This window comes from Diceros bicornis, chromosome 25, assembly GCF_020826845.1.
Source record: "Diceros bicornis minor isolate mBicDic1 chromosome 25, mDicBic1.mat.cur, whole genome shotgun sequence".
In the NCBI taxonomy this organism is placed as follows: domain Eukaryota; kingdom Metazoa; phylum Chordata; class Mammalia; order Perissodactyla; family Rhinocerotidae; genus Diceros; species Diceros bicornis.
Genome location: NC_080764.1, coordinates 47,330,000 through 47,347,043, shown reverse-complemented (window position 1 = coordinate 47,347,043; position 17,044 = coordinate 47,330,000). Strand labels below are relative to the sequence as shown.

General features: G+C 37.0%; 1 long non-coding RNA gene across 2 annotated transcripts; it reads left to right on the top strand.

The window, feature by feature from the left end:
• The first annotated feature begins 1,407 nt into the window (after nt 1–1,407).
• LOC131421876 (uncharacterized) lies at nt 1,408–9,149 on the top strand. 2 transcript variants are annotated; one of them, XR_009223963.1, is made up of 6 exons: nt 1,408–1,465; nt 2,289–2,375; nt 2,499–2,550; nt 2,975–3,044; nt 5,004–5,142; nt 9,021–9,149. It is a non-coding gene; the product is annotated as an uncharacterized LOC131421876 (long non-coding RNA). The 2 variants fall into 2 exon arrangements; XR_009223964.1 differs by lacking the exon at nt 1,408–1,465 and adding an exon at nt 1,751–1,919.
• Nucleotides 9,150–17,044: the final 7,895 nt, after the last annotated feature.

The window sequence follows — 17,044 nt, the reverse complement described above, 5'->3', positions numbered from 1 at the left end:
TGTGTGTATGAGAATTAACAGCTTGATTCTAAAAATTATGTGGAAATACAAAGAGCCAAAGAGTCAATCCAACTTTGAAGAAGAACAAAACTGGAGAATTTACAACAGCAGATCTCAATACCTATTATATGAGCACAAGTGTAGTGATGGTGTAAGGACAGAAAAATAGGTCAATTGTGCAGAATAGAATCCAAAAATAAATTCAAATAAATATGGTCACCTGATTTACAACAAAGGTGACACTGCAGTGCAATGGGTAAAGAATGATCTTTTTAATAAATGGTCCTGAGTCAATTATACATCAATATGGGAAAAAGTGAATTTTTATCTCTTCCTCACACTGTATGTAAAAATCAGTTCCAAATGGATCATAGACCTAAAAGTGAAAGGCAAAACACTAATGCTTCTAGAAGAATGTATAGGAGAATATTTTAGTGATCTCAAGGTTGGCAAAGATTTCTAAAACAATAAAAGTTCTAACCATAAAGGAAGGAAAGGATAAATTGGACAACATTAAAATAAAAACTTCTGTTCATTTAGAGACATCATCAGAGTGAAAAGACAAGCCACAGAGTGGGAGACTATATTGGCTATTTATATATCTAATAAAAGATCCACTTCTAGGATACATAAAGAACTCCAACAAATCAGTAAGAAAAAGACAGCCAATATATTTTTTTAAATGGGAAAGAGATTTGAACAGACACTTTGCTAAACAAGATATTCAAATAGTCAATAAACATATAAAAATATATCAGTCATCAGAAAAATGCAACTTAAATCCTCAATGCAGTATCATCAGAATAACTAAAAGGAAAAAGGCAGACAATACCAAGGTTAACAAGGATTTGAATAACATTAAAGAGTACTTGGTTCAAATTCCAGCTATGCCACTTGCTAGCTGTGTGTCTTTGGGAAAATTACTTAACGTTCATGGGTCTCAGTTTCAACATCTGTAAAATAAGGATAATAATAGTAAATAACTCATAGAGTTATTGTGAGAATCGAATGAGATGATTCATGTTAAGTGCTTAACATAGTCCAACTTTGTGTCAGCTGTTATTATATCATTTAATCCTCACAATAACCAATAAATTAAGTAATATTATATCATTATTTTACAGATGATGAGATTGAGGCCCAGGGCAATAACTTCCCAGTTATTACAAGATAAAGAGGAGAGTTAGATTTCTATCTCAGCTCCAAAGTCCTTGCTTTTAGTTACTGTGCATACCACCTACCAATTCCACTCTTGGCAGATTTGTAAAGAGAGTCCTGTGTAATTGCCAGGCACAAATACTGCTTGACACACTAGCAAGCTTCCCTACAGCTGCTCACCTGTCCATTTATTATTCACACTTCTCATCTAGGTTTTGGAGCTCTGATGCTTGCCTGGATTCCAAGTCGTCTAATTATGACATCATTGCCGATCTTAAAATGTGCTGCCTGGTGCCTTGATGTCGCTGTATGTATGATTCTTGGTGTCATGTCTGCCTGCTCCTGGTCCATCTGCCTAGTTATGACTCACAGTTTCTTCTCATTCAAATGTCACCTTGATCACTGTAATATCATCCTGTTTATTTTCTTCAGTACTTAATCACAATCTGAAAATATAAATTTTTTCTCTTCCCCTTACCACCAACAAGAATATAAACTCCATGAGAGCAGAACCTCTACTTGTTTGGTTTTGTTTTGCTGCTTTATCTTCAGAACCCAGGAGAGTAGGCATTCAAAAAGTATTGAGTGGACGCACCTTGTGCCCTGACCTCATAACTCCTGTGCACTCGAGCTCACAGTTTGTAGTGGTGCTAACTCTCAGCCCGTCCCTTCAGAACTTGGCGCAGCTGAGGTGACACCGCCACCCTCCTTGTTCATGGAGCTTACTGTCACTTAGCTTCTGCTGTAACAGCCAATGCCAGGTAGTCATTCTTATAAGTGGGTCACAATTTTTATATTCCCTTTAACTAAAATGGAATTTTACTTTAAAGGAACTTAGAGATCTAATTTTTTAATCAAATTTTTAAAATAAATGTTATTTTCTGTTTTAATGTCACAAATTCAGTTAGGATCCCTTATAGGATTTCAAACACTAATATTTTATTTCATTAAAGTGAGACAATGTATGTAAAGCACTTAGCGTATAGTAGGTACTCCAATGTTAAAGTTCTTTTTCACTAGTAAAATTGCTTGCTTTTTAAAAAAGTATAAATGCTTGAAACACTAGGAGGTTTGGTCTTATTGAGTACCTAAAAATTAACACTTGAAATTTTTAATTTTGTCCTCAACAGTAACTCAAGAACTGAAAGATATTTTTAAGGCAAAGATACTCCTCCAACACTCAAAGGCAGCAAAGATCACAGACAAGGTAGAAACAGGTATTTTAAAAGTTTCCAGACCTAATCCTTCTCTTGATGTGATTCTAGTTCATTCTTTTTTTTCTAGTTCATTCTTATTCAAAATAAAACCTATTTTATTTTTTTTAAATGTTGGACCTATAGATCCTTCAGATGGACCATGTATAAAGACAGCATGTGTCAGTAACTTATAGAGGTAGGTATTAATGTAGTTGATCATATTTCATTTTAAATTTTCTTGGATTTTCTTATGCAGGAGTGTGACTAAAGATAGAGTAAATCAATGGTGGAAATTATCTCAAATGTACTAGTTCAGTGCGTGAAATAAAGAATTGAGTTTTCTGATATGTGCTTTTAAGACATGGCCCAGCATTGTGAACTATTGAGAAGTATTAAATTTCTGTGTGATAATGGTTTTGAAAAGTTATGCACATGACTTTGGTTAATAACTTTAAAATGAATATTTGGAGCTATTTTGACTATAAATATATCTGACTTGACTATGATATAACTTTATGATAAAAAATCATTAAAAAATTAATCCCACTTAACCATGTTTGTTTTCAGATGGATTTATAGTTTTGTTTTTTCTTTCAAATTATTTTTCTTTTAAATATTAGCATGTACACCACAGAGTCAAAAAATGAACATTTGGAGGATAAAAATGTCGAATCATCTACAACTCCTCAGGTAAAAACTTAAAACTATATTGTAATATGTGACATAAAAATCATTCTTATCTTAAAATTTATTTCTGAAGTTTACTTATTAGGTTTCTTTTATATGTCTGGTTAAAAAATGAGAAGTGATCATTTAAAAAATAGCTAGTTTTAAAAAGGTCCTAAGAAATGAGCAAAAGGAATGAAAAGATGGAAAGAGGTGACTACGGATTATTTTAGAGGTAAGAGGGCAGATTTTAGGAATAATGAGAATATGGTTTATTATTTTTTGCCATATCCAGGAAAAACTCAGTAATTTAGACTACAAGAGGTAAAGACAAATCTGAATTAATTAAAATGTTGTGCTGTATATTTCAGGAGACCCAAATTTTTATTTTTGCAAGTGTACAGAGTAAGTCCTTAGACCCCTTGTGAGTCTAGTTTTACTAAATAATAATTGCTAATAATTAGAATTATAAGTTGTTTATTTTTTAAAATAGAGGTTTCTACAGTTGTTAAGGGCCCAAAAGTCCTTTTAAATATTTAAGATATTTACTATTGATTCTAATTACTTTATTTCTCTAAAGACTTCATCCTAGTCTACGTCAATTTATTATAGATTCTAAAATAATATGGTTTTACTGTATCTGACCTTTCAACCACTCTAGTCAAAATCCACCTTTGTGGGGTCGGCCAGGTGGTGTATCAGTTAAGTTCACACATTCTGCTTTGGTAGCCCGGGTTTTGCAGGTTCGGGTCCTGGGCACAGACCTACTCACCACTCCTCAAGCCATGCTGAGGCAGCATCCCACATAGAAGAGCTACAACTCTACAACTATGATATACAACTATGTACTGGGGCTTTGGGGAGAAAAGAGAAAAAGAGGAAGATTGGCAACAGATGTTAGCACAGGGCCAATCTTCCTCAAAAAAAAATTCACCTGTATGTCTTCACCTTGGCCCTTTTGTACAGTGACTTTCAAAAAAAGTCTCTACACTAGAACTCCAACACACATGATCAGGTTTAAAGAACATTGATATTAAAAAGCTACATAATGCTTACATCAGCTGCTATGGTGCCTCTCTCCCTAGTCATTAAATGTTTCCTCTTCCCTTCCTTAATCTGTCCACGCTCTCTAGCCTTTGTTACCATGTCTGGGGCAATGTGATGTTCTCTCTCCACTGCACTAGAAGTATTATCAATACACTCAAAGTTATGCACACATGCCATGTGTGCATGCACATACATGCATAGACACACACACACACACACACACACACACACACACACACACACACCATGATGATGGTAAGGCAAATCTAAAGATCTCATTTCCAGGGCTAACTCAAATCTATTTTGTTTTTTACCTTGGGAGAAGCCTTACAATATTCTCACAAACCCAAGATGTCTTTTTTTCCTAACTCAGCAGTTTTATAATTAGACTACCTACCATTAAAAGCCTGGAAGATTGAGGTATACCCATGAACTACTAAATATGTTATCTGTAAATAATAGTGGAAGCATGAATCTTGAATTTCTGAAGGCTTGATCTTTTTCTCATTTTGCTTTCAGTTATATAATTTTTCAAATGAAATGAGTCAAAGTAAAGTTATATTTTACCTCCTTTCCATTTTAGTTGTATTTTCATTCCATGAATGTTTTGTTGAATAATCTTTGGGAGTTAGACTGAGGAGGGACAGTTTTAATTATTCTCTCCACTGTAGGCTCACTTATTCAGTATACATAAATCACAAATGAAAATGGCAAGGACTCAAGTCTATAAAAGGCTGAGTCAAGGTGCCCTGAAAAATTCACTGCTGTGACATCCCCAAATATCTAGTGATATAGAGCATGAATATTCTTTTGTATGTGTAATTCTCCATGTTGACAGTAGTGATATGAATTTAATTATGAGATTTGGTGGTTTCATACATTCATAAAATTGTATGGAAAGTAGATTTTTTAAAAGATTTCCTTGTTTTACTTCAGATCCTCAAAGATAGTAATGCTAGTGAACATGAAGAAACTAAGCAAACTGTCTTTCCAAAAACAGAGGAAACAAAACCACAGATGGAAAAGAAGAGTTCTTGTCCTCCACAAGGAACATTGAATAAAATTATTACAAATGGTATGTGAAATAAGAAATGTAAATGGAAAGAAAATGAGAAATATATTTGATAAATATTAAAACACAAGCCAACAAAACCACTGCTTAATCTATATACTCCAGATCCGATGATCAGTTCTAGTACAAGCAATATGTGGACAAAGAAGAAATATTTCCTTCAATCTGTTGAAAATAATAATAGTAATTGCCTAATATATCTATATTTTAATGTTTTTCCTGACTTTTTATGTTAAATTTTGGGTTTTAGAAATATCATTGGTTAAAGATTTTTATTTAAAATCTACTTTTGACATTTGGTTTTAAGTTAGCTAGAAGGAACATTATACTTCTGGTGATATTAAGGTTCTTATTAAAATAAGGCCCCAAATTTTAAAACAGCTGCTGCCTTGTAAAGACTTGTATAAAACTTGCTTTCTCACTATAATTGGAAAGTATTTCATTGTCACCAAATATTTATGAGATTTTCTTGATTTTTTTCTAGATATTCTTTATGATTAAACTTGAGAGAGAGAGAGAGATTTTGACCTCCAGAAGTATAGAACCTATAGAAAACAAAAATGAGATTGAAATATGGTGAAGGATATGTAATTGAAGTTTTAAAATTTTATTTTCTTATGTGCTGCTTCCTAATTTAAAACTTTTGAAAGCAAATTTCATTAATTGATTTTTCAATTAATAAAAAGTAGGTGAAGTTTGCTTTTTAATTAACATCAGTATTTTTGTGTGTGTGTGTGAGAAAGATCAGCCCTGAGCTAACATCCATGCCAATACTCCCCTCCTTGCTGAGGAAGACTGGCTCTGAGCTAACATCTATTGCCAATCCTCCTCCTTTTTTTCCCCAAAGGCCCAGTAGATAGTTGTGTGTCATAGCTGCACATCCTTCTAGTTGCTGTATGTGGGACGCAGCCTCAGCATGGCCGTAGAAGCAGTGCGTGGGTGCGCACCCGGGATCTGAACTCGGGCCGCCAGTAGCAGAGCGCACGCACTTAACCACTAAGCCACGGGGCTGGCCCAACATCAGTATTTTTAAGGCCCTGAATCTAAACTAAACTTGAACATCTGATTGGCCTCCTTTGTAAATATAATTTCTGCACGCAGGTCTTACATGCTTGTTCCCGTGACCCTATTTAGTGAGCAGTTTCTGTAGAGCAGTTGTGAGGAGCAGGGCCTGTGGAAGAGAGGAAAGCATGCTGGTCAGCAAAGATTACCCGCGAAGGTTGAGGGCTGCAGTTTGCTCAGGCGCTGATTGAGGAGTTTATAACATGAGTATTGAAGCTATAAACTTATATACTTAGATCTATAACCCATTTCCCCCTTTGTTTTCTTTCACTTTTGATTTTGCACTTTAGAGAAATTTATAGGAAAAGGAGCTTCCTTGTTTCTCTCCTGGGAGTGTATAGTCTTATACTCTTTTTCAATCTCTCTGTCTCTCTCTCTTTCACACACACCCTATGTTCATACTAAAGAAACCCTTAAAACAGCATATACTTTCTCTACAAATCATATTTAATTCCACGGTGTATACAAGTTAATTTAAATAAAAAATCTAAACTCTCAACCGTGTGCAGAAATCAGTCTCATCACTTTTAAGCACACCGTTTATATCCCTTATTTGAGGGGTGGCTTGCCCCATCTCAAAGAAATGGATATTCTAGGGCAATAGGTTTAGGTTTTAGACTATTACTCCTTTTTGCTTCTTCTTAGTTTACTTTCAGTAAATATACTAACATTTTCATGAAGTTATTTTTACTTTAAATAAATGAAAGGAAAGCTTTATTATACATCCAACTATGATTTTCAAATAATCTTGGGGCCAGAATTTTCCCATTAAAATCTTTTCATCAATTTTATGAATTAAGCAGTCTCAGAAGTTTAGAGTTCAAAAATAATATCCCAGAAACTTTCAGTTTCTGGTCCAGCATCATCATGCCATCCTAACAACAAACAAAAAGTCAACCACTCTTTTTAGTTTCATCAAAGAAGTGAGGTCACAGCACAAATTACTGCCCCCCAAATTGGAGATAGGCAGGTGGATACAAGGAATTATAACTTACCAGAGCAGAAACCTCTGTGGGAACAAGCACCATGGTAGGAAAACCTAAACTGTAATTGACAAATTGGCTGGAGGCTCAATGTGGACAAGTCTGAGAGTTAGAAACTCCAGGGGGAGCCCAGTCATGGTGGTGGGGGACACACTTTTGTGAGTTTTACCTCTAGCAGCCATCTGGCATGGGGAGGGGGAAAGTAAGCACTGTGAAATGCACTAGAACATTCTCTCCTTCTTAACAAGACCTGCCCTCAAAATAAACTATTTTATCAGAGCCTAACCTATGGGGGTTTTATCAGAGTCCAACCAACCTGGGAGAAGAGAAATACCCAACTCCAGCCCCCTGTGAGTGCTAGGTGGTTCATGCTCTGAGAAAAAGATAAAGCAAAGTCAAGAGACAAAGAGTGCCCGGGGTAATAATGTATATAAGATGATGAAGAAGGTTTCTTGGATGGAGATATTTGAAGGCAGCCGCCTGGTTGTCAAGGGGAAGAGGGAAAGAGCAGAGGAGCTGGACAGCATCCCCAGGGGAGAGAGGGGTCAGAAGTTGGACTACGAAGACCTTTGGACAAGTGCCAAGGACTTAGAGTTTCATTTTGAGTTTTCCCAGAATCCATTGAAGGGTTTTGTGCAGGAGAGTGACAAAACACTTTTAAAATATTCCATCTTTTTTCCCATTATTTGTGTCCTTTACTCTCTCTCAGTAGAATTTTTTTTAGTTTTAATATATTTTTATTAAATGTATTATCAAATATTTGTTTTCTTTTATTGTTCTTCTACATAAGAATTTATTTTCATTGTTTTCAGAATGGGTGTTTTAGCTAAAAACTCATACCCGCCCCTCAGTACTTAATTCTGTGGCTCTATAAACTCAGTGCTGTGCCAATGATTCAAAAGTCTCTGTGAATTAATGCAAGAAGATAAACCTCCAGGGAGCTGTGAGAATGGCCCAGGGTTACTTTGACTTCTGGTTCTCCTAGTTACCCCAGAGGCTATATTAGGATATATTCAAGTACATTAAAATCAGATTAGCTGGGACAACTCTCTTACATTCTCTGGATCCTGTGGAGTTGGTTCCCAGGCCCTTATTAAATTTCCTAAAGCAGTGTTTCACAAAAGTGCATCAGAATCACCTGGAGAGCTTTTAAAAACAGCTGTCCAGTCCCTGTTTCTACAGATTCTGACCCCAAAACCTGGATTCTGATGTGCAACCAAATTTGAGAAAGACTATCCAAGATCAGTCTTAGACCCGCCACATCCTTCTAGCAGATCCATAACCTCCTGTCACTATTCTAACAGTAATTAGGACAGCCTTTAGAAAGCAAGTAATGTGTCCAGAGTGGCTAAACATGAAACCATTATATACAATTTGATTTCTGATTCAGAGAAAAATATGTTCTCCTCTATATTTAGAGGAATTCTATATCTGACTTTTACCTGGGTTCTTATCTATAAAAATATTTGTGATCTGACAGTTATCTTGATATTTTTATAATTTTCTAGGGAATCCTTTGAGAAAAATTTAGCAAATGGTGTAGCTACATCGATAGCACACTGAAAAGGTGATGCCATGAGGCGAGGCCCACAAATAAGATCTTCCCAAGATGTGGAAAGTAGCTTAAGTTAGTGGAGTGACAATGCTTTAGGGTGTCAAAAGGCCTAGGTTCAAATTCTGAGTAATTTAACTTTGTAGAGCCTTAGTTTACTCAGCTGTTAAATGGAGAAATAGCATGTATGTGTCTCATGGGGTTTCTGTGAAAACCAAATATAAAAATGCATATTAAAGTATTTTATTAAGGACTAAACACATGCAACCTATCATTCCATTTAGATTTCTAGATGGTATATACCATTGGTTCACTGCTCAGGAAAGAGTGCTCCTTCTCCACATTCATCCCTTGGGATGGAGTCTGCCAGACCTTTGAAACTTAGATGAAGGACACTCCAAATCTGAAATTCTTCCGGGGGTAATTTAAAACCACAAAGCAGGCCTCTGAAAAGACTGAAATCTATTTATAATGTAGGATAAATTGTTTTGTTTTGTTTTTTTTTATTGACTACTACTCTCATGTAAGAATAATACACACAAAAGATAAAATCATAAAATCACTGAGGAGTACTTGTTGCCTTTCTCATACTTTAAGCACAAGACTCCTAGGATATTTGCAATCTAGATGAAGCTACTAGTCTTGTAACACTTGCAAAAGCCCACAGCAAAAGCACAGAGAACTGATGACACGTGGAATCCAGCATTATTATTTTATCCAACTAGTGTTTCTCAAGCTGATCACATGCTACAAGTAACATATTATGTTAAGCACCACAGTGGATATGGAGAAGGATTTACCATCAAACAGCTTATAATTATGCTGGAAAAACAAGGTGTACACCTGTGAACATTTAGGTACTAATAATAAAACTTGAACAGCTGTACCAGAGGATATCCCCATAGAAGCGACGAAGCAGCAGCCTGCATGGGGCCGTGGTGCTTTCATGCTCTATGTATGTGTGTGTGTGTGTGTGTGTGTGTATGACAGAGAAAATCTTAAAGTTTAGAACTCTCATGCAGAGAGGAGAGGAAAAAAGCCCCTCTAGCAATGATGCCTTTGGTTCCAAGTAACTCTTATTACATTAAACTTCAACATTTGACTATGGCTTTAAATGGTGTGATTTTCTATGCTTTCTCTCTGCCTTGTTCTTACCTATGTGAATCCCTGGTCTCTCTTTACAACCTCCTCCCACCAGGATGAAAACTGTGCTTGGCAAATCAGAAATACTAAATACCCAAAACAGTAATGATGGAACACAGAGAAGAGAGATGTCAAGTGAATAATCCAACCCTGAGGGTTAAACGTCTAATGAGTTTCAAGAATTGACAATTGGCTCCTTGGTAAGAAGGTATTTCTGAAAGCTGACTTTTTTTTTTTAGTTAGCTAAATGATGTGCATTACTGGTATTTTCTGAACTCAGAGTCTGCAATTACCAAAAATTTTTAGTAGTAAAAAGTTCATGGATTTTAGAGTTCAAATCTCAGTTCTGCAAATTTTGACTTTGGGCAAACCATTTAATTAGATTAACTAGTCCGTTTTCTTGATGAAAGCTTCAACTGTTTAATTTATATGGAGTGGAGCAAATTTTATTTTGTTGAAAACTTTGAACTGGTCTGGGAGGCGCACAATTCAAGAGATCAGCCTTCCTGTAATTAACTGTCAAGTAAGAGCCCAGAACTAAGCAGAGAAATGCAAGTTGGTTAACTTCAGGAGGGTTTAAATTCTGATAAATTTTTTAAGAATGGCTTTTTATGGGAACGTTTATCCCACCCAGTAGTTCACTGTATAAAAACAGCAAGTGTGTGTGGTTATGGAAAAGGCACCTTGAACTCCCATTAGTCTCCCCCTGCTCTTTCTGGTTATCATTGGAACTCCTTTACTAGGAACATTAATTCAGGATTTCTGGTAACCTTGTGTCTGACAACTCTTCCCCTAGAGCTCTGTGCACACAGAGAGCAGGACTCGGAGGCTGTGGAAGGTTGGGGAGCTTACAAGGAACTCTCATTGCTATTGTGGTAACCCCTAGACTGTCAAAGAGGAGCAGAGTATGTCACCCCAAAATAGGCCACTTTGACATATTATTTTGAATTAAAGGTACTTGAGAAATAGCCCGTGCAAGAAGGATATTTTGACCCTCCTTTGTCTCCCTGAAAGCAAGAGATAAATCTCCCATGTGAAGGTACCCCCCCCATAGCAGGAGGGTAGAAGGCACCCTTACTACCAGAGATGGGGAATTTGGGGCCGAGAAGGATGTATAAACAAATCTTGTTACTTCTTCACCAATATACGACTCCAAGCCCAAACCCTTTTCGCTTATCAGTTCTTCACAAATTTATTGTTTCTTTGTCTAAAAGGCATAAAAGCTTCCTGCTTTGGTCACTTCTTTCAGTCTCATACCTTTATGGGTCTCCCATACGTATAAAATTAGATTTGTTTTACTCGTTAATCTGTTTTACATAAATTTAATTATTAGACCAACCAAAGAACCTGAAGGGAAGAAGGGAAAATTTCTCCACTCCTCCCTAGTGCATTGGCTGGCAAAAGGAACCTCTGTGACTCATCACTTGACTGGCAGAGTGTTGTTCTCCTCACACACAAATGTGTCATGGCAAGCTACACAGCTCACAGAATCCTGAGAGGCTAAATGGAAGAAGAGAGGGACAATTGTCATGTGGATTGTTGTCCTGATCTAAGCAAAACAAACTCAAAAAGCAAACTATCCTCATGACCACAGAAAGCTTTTCAGCTCTAGAATGACCAGGAGAAAATCTCTGATTTCTTCACATTTGTAATCACAGAATATAGTACACTCGATGTGCAACTTCCCTGCCTGGAATCTAATTTTACTGAAATTCTCCAAATTGTGCATATAGGATAGCAAAAGGTTTAGATATTTTTGTATATTAGTGATTAAATAAAATCAGAAATTAAACTATTGGCGTGAACAAGAAAACCAGTTGATGCAAAACAAATTTATTTCCAATAAAATTTTAAAGGGTTAGAGAACAAAAGTGTTCACCTTCTAAGGCGTCAGCTGAGGCAAAATTTTGCCCCTTGGTGTCTCCCACAAGTGCTTCATTCCATTGGCTAATAGTCAAATTTTATTATTGCACTACCACCATCTTGTATGCTCCAACTTTTCTCTCTTACTAGATTTTCAAGTCCCTTCTGTGTTAAACTGAATTAATGGTGCCTCAATACAATAAACTATATAAGTCTATGGAGTGTATAAAGATAGAAGGAATATAAATGATCATTTAATCTATGAGTCAAGGGCCAAATCTGGCTTCAGAGATGTTTTGTTTGGCCATTACAATGTTAGAAAAAGGAGGAAGAAGAATTTAAGTGACTTTTGGTGGAGCAAGCACTCCTCAATTTATCACAGAAAACATCCCTGTATCTTATACCTGGCTTCTGCACAGAGCACATAACTACTATATTTTTCAGTCCCTAAAATCCTTTGAGGTTGCTATGTCTGAACCTTCCTTTTCTTTGTAAATAAAGTTTTATGCTCAAAGAGGTAAAGTGATTTGCAAATACTCCTGATAAGTAGAGATTAAGTATTCCAGAGAACTAGTTTAGTACAGCTCAACTCTGTATATTAGAGTCTCCTAAGACCCTCTTAAAAATACTTATACCTGCGGCCGGCCTGGTGGCATAGTGGTTAAGTGCACACACTCCGCTGCGGCGGCCAGGGGTTCAGATCTGGGCAAACACTGACACACTGCTTGTCAGGCCATGCTGTCTGTGGTGGCGGCCCGTATAAAGTGGAGGAAGATGGGCACAGATGTTAGCCCGGAGCCAGTCTTCCTCAGCAAAAAGAGGAGGATTGGTAGACGTTAGCTCAGAGCTGATCTTCCTCAAAAAAACAAATAAGTCAAACTTATACCTGAGACTTAAACTCAAAGTTTCTGATTAAACTAATCTTGGATGGGGCCTTGAAATTGGTGATTCCGATGTGCAGCTAGGGTAGAAACCCATTGACACAGCACACTCCCAGATTATCACAGAGGAGATTTCTATTCCAGAATGAAGATCAGGATAGAGTTGCTCCTCATAGGCAAATATGAATTCCTTGCAGAAACATGCACACTTTGTGTTAAATTCACTTTGTGTAAAATTCATTAAAAGAGCCTGACTTTTGACTGTCAAGGCATACATAAAGGAATATTCATTTTGTGTATATCATAATAAAAAAACTGGAAGCAAAACTAGAAACTGGAAGCAAATTAACATTAAGCAATAGGTTTATTGGTTAAAAAACAGGTTATAGACAATAAGACAGGAATTCAGTATTTTAAAATAAGGCTTTGTTGCATATAATATATGTATAGCAAGAAAGAAAAAGGGCCTTGTTCACCAACTAGAAACTGGGAACAACTATCCCAGGTTCCTTAATAAATTAAAAATACAAACTTTTGCTTATACACAATTATAAACACTCTCTCTAAGAGTTGATTTATGGTCTATAGAGAAGGTAAGGATGTGTGATTCTCAGAAAGGAGATACAATATCTAATAAGATTCAACAAGGGAGCGGGTAGTGGGCCCTGAAGTCATAAATTAACAAACTTTAAGTTAATTTTTGAAACAGGTCTTGGTAATATGTATTTCAAAATGGTTGTGGTATTTATCCAGTAAATACATTAGGGTACACAAAGGGCTTCACTCTTATAGCAGAATGTGTTTTCCAAAGATGGCCACATCAATATATTTATCCAATTTCACATGCTCTTCTGACAGTATAATTGACGCTCTTTCCACTGATATATAGGGGTCTATGTTCTCTCCCTTTAAATCTGCCCCACTGGAGAATCTAAATAATGCTATAGGACTTCTGAGGCTAGATCATAAAACATGATATAGATTTGGTTGGCTTCTCCTGGCAGAATACTGCTCCCCTGCAGAGAAGTCCAACATAGCCCATGAGGAAGGACCGTATAAAGCAGCCAAGATGAAAGGAACTGAAGCCCCCAAGGCAACAGCCAGAATCAATCTCCAGACATATGAGTGAACTAGATTTCACATGACTTCAGCCCACAGACTTTGAGTCTTCCTGCTAAGGCCCAGACATCATGGAGCAGAAGCAAGCCATCCCCTCTGTACCCTGTACACATTATTAGCCCACAGAATCTGTAAGCATAATAAATATTGTAGTTTTAAGCCACTCAATTTGGGGTGGTTGTTATGCAGCCATAGATGATTAATATAACTGTGTATCCCCGAGGGAGGAAAATTTTAAGAATACCTTTGACAGTTTTGGTAGACACAAGCACTGTATTCTTATAGATGGGGTAATTTTCTCATTATTCACACATTTGAAATGTACCGTTGATGTTATGGTGTAATATTTATTGACACAATTACATACACACACAGTCCTCACTTTGCAGGATGCTGCAGGACCATAAAAATTACTGTGCAAACTGAAACTGGACAAAGCAATCTTATTAATCAATGGGAAAAATATGATTGTTCCATGACATTCAAATTTGTTGTCAAAACATTAAAAACGCTCTTACTTGTAACTTAAAATACATAGGAAACTTAAAAATAGCAAAGCAATATTTATTTAGTATACTGTAATTAAAAACATTGAGGATTAAAGTGTGATTTCTTTTTAAAAAATCACATTAAGAGTAGTTTGAAATCTTGCCATTTGTGACAACATGGATGGACCTTTAGGGTACTATGCTAAGAGAAATAAGTGAGACGGAGAAAGACAGATACTGTATGATTTCACTCATATGTGGAAGATAAACAACCAAACATATAGACACAGAGAACCAATTGATGGTTAAGGGGGTGGGAAGGGGGTTGGAGGGAGGGTAAAAGGGGTAAATGGGCACATGTTTACAATGACAGATGGCAACTAGACTTCCCGTGGGGAACACGATGTAGTCTATACAGTAAGCAAAATATAATGATGTATATCTGACATTTACACAATGTTATAAATTAATGTTACCTCAACAAAAAAGAATACTTTGAACAGTGCTTGCCTTTGATGCATTGTATATTTTCTATGACTTGATGGATTGTCATTATTCCTTTCTAAGTTTAGACCAGCTTTCAACATTGTATTCTTCACACTTTCAACATCATGCAATGTCTCAGAGTTCCTTTAACATAACAGTTTTCACCAGTTCACTTCCCCTGGGACATCTTCAGCCTGTGCTCCTTGATGCTGATAAGCTTACCGTCATGGAGTTCCTCTGATCACACATCTACAGTATCTCAAACAGTATCATCATAGCCATGCTCAGCTATCTCCTAATCACATCTAAGTTCATTTATAGTGTCATCACGTTTCATTTCCCTGCTGCATTTCCATCTTTCTTGGGCAATTCCCTCTTTTGATTATCCATTTTTGGGGGGAGACAAGAAGGTAACAAAACTACACACTTTGTTGTCTGTGTGACCTGAATAACAGATATGCACTGAGTAATCACCAACAGACTTTGAAAGATGTAAAATGATTTGTCACTGATCATGATGTGCATTCATTATCTATGTGGTGATTTGAAGACTGTAAACAGGTAGCAGCATGGTTACTAAATAGCAGTAACTGAAATTAAAACCACATTGTTGGAGCATTGGTGCTATTTAAGTCATAGAAATTGAAATTTGTGCATATAGGAACCATGCAAAGTGAGCTCGCTACTTTCTTTCTGTCTTTATATAGAAATGTCTGCTGGAAGGCAATTTTTAGCCACAATTGTAATGAAGAATTAATAGGTCAAGATCTCAGATAGAATAGAAATCCAGAGAGTTGAACCTGACATTTGGCAACTGCCTTTGCCTTATGGCCGTTTACAAATCTAGAGAAGGCTGATGAGAGGCTAACCTACATTTTTGGCAGATGGACAAAGCCAGGGGGACAAATGTTTGAGTCCAGACCCTACTGAGGCTGGCATTTTGGTAATTCCCTGCCCAGAAATTTGGAGTGGGACCCTAAACAGCCATATTTTAGATAGAAAAGTGAACCAGAAATAATTAAGCCCTCGTAAGGACTGCAACCCAACTTTGAGCTCTCTTGTTGGCCCACAAAAATCTCATTCCTTAAAACTGGATTAAGGAGAGTCCAGATTGATGGTGCCACCTTAAGAAGTGGAAGAAAATATTTTAGGCCTCAAATTATTTCTACAATTTTGCAAATGCAATATGTAGCTCATAATCAAAGATAAATAGAAAAATAAGGAGACTTGATAATATAAATGAGACCAGAAGAAACAACCAATAATAGGACTAGACAAGCAATGACTCCAGATATTGGCATTACTAGGCACTGGCTGAGGAGTCCAACTCCTGGTTAAAAGCATATGTGCTATGGACTGAATGTTTGTCCAAATTATTGTGTTAAGGGCAAATCCCCAATGTGATGGTATTTGGAGATGGGACCTTTGAGTTAACTAGGTTTAGATGAGGGTGGAGAACCCATGATGGAATTAGTGTCTTTATAAGAAGAGGAAGAAACCAGAGCCCCCTCTCTCCCTGCCATGACAGGACATAGTGAGAAGATGGTTGTCTCTAAACCAGGAAGCAGGTCCTAACCAGACATTGAATCTGCCAGCACCTTGACCTGGAACTTCCAGCCTCCAGAACTGTGAAAAATAAATGTTTATTGTATAATCCAACCAATCAATGGTATTTTGTTATAGCAGCTGGAATAGACTAAGACGTCATGTGTAATTTTTAGGCCTGACCACAGGTAATTATAAAGGCTTTACCTACCAGGCCTCATCTGGCTAGGCATGCTGTTTCCATATGTGCATTCCTAGCCTTGATGCCTCCACTCCTAGGTCTCTATCTGAAGCCTTGGACAGAGCTCTTCCTCAGGCACTTCTGTTGAGGCCTCCTTAAGGGGGAAGAGGATAACTTTGAAGATGATTTTCTGCACTCTGACTCCACATACAGTATTTTTCCACTGCGGGCCCTTCTCTTTCAGCCTCTCCCCAACCCCAGGGTCCATAAAACTGCCAGACCCTGTTTCAGACTCCTTCAACAGTGAGATGACCCCCATGTATGTGCTGATTCACCTGACCTGGACCAGTGTGCTGCCATTCTATGAGAGAAAATACAATAAGGGGAGTCAATATCTTTCCCAGTTTTCGTCCCTTGCTTATACTATCACAGTAAGTGATTAAAGACTAAGCTCTTGAAAGTGAAAATGTTCAGAGAAGTCAAGATGGTGGTGTAGGTGGACTCTGAACTCACCTCCTCCCACGGACACAGCCAATCTACAACTACTCGAGAGAGAAGTGAAAACTGGATAAGAGGAACTGCTGAAACAAATGACAATCCTA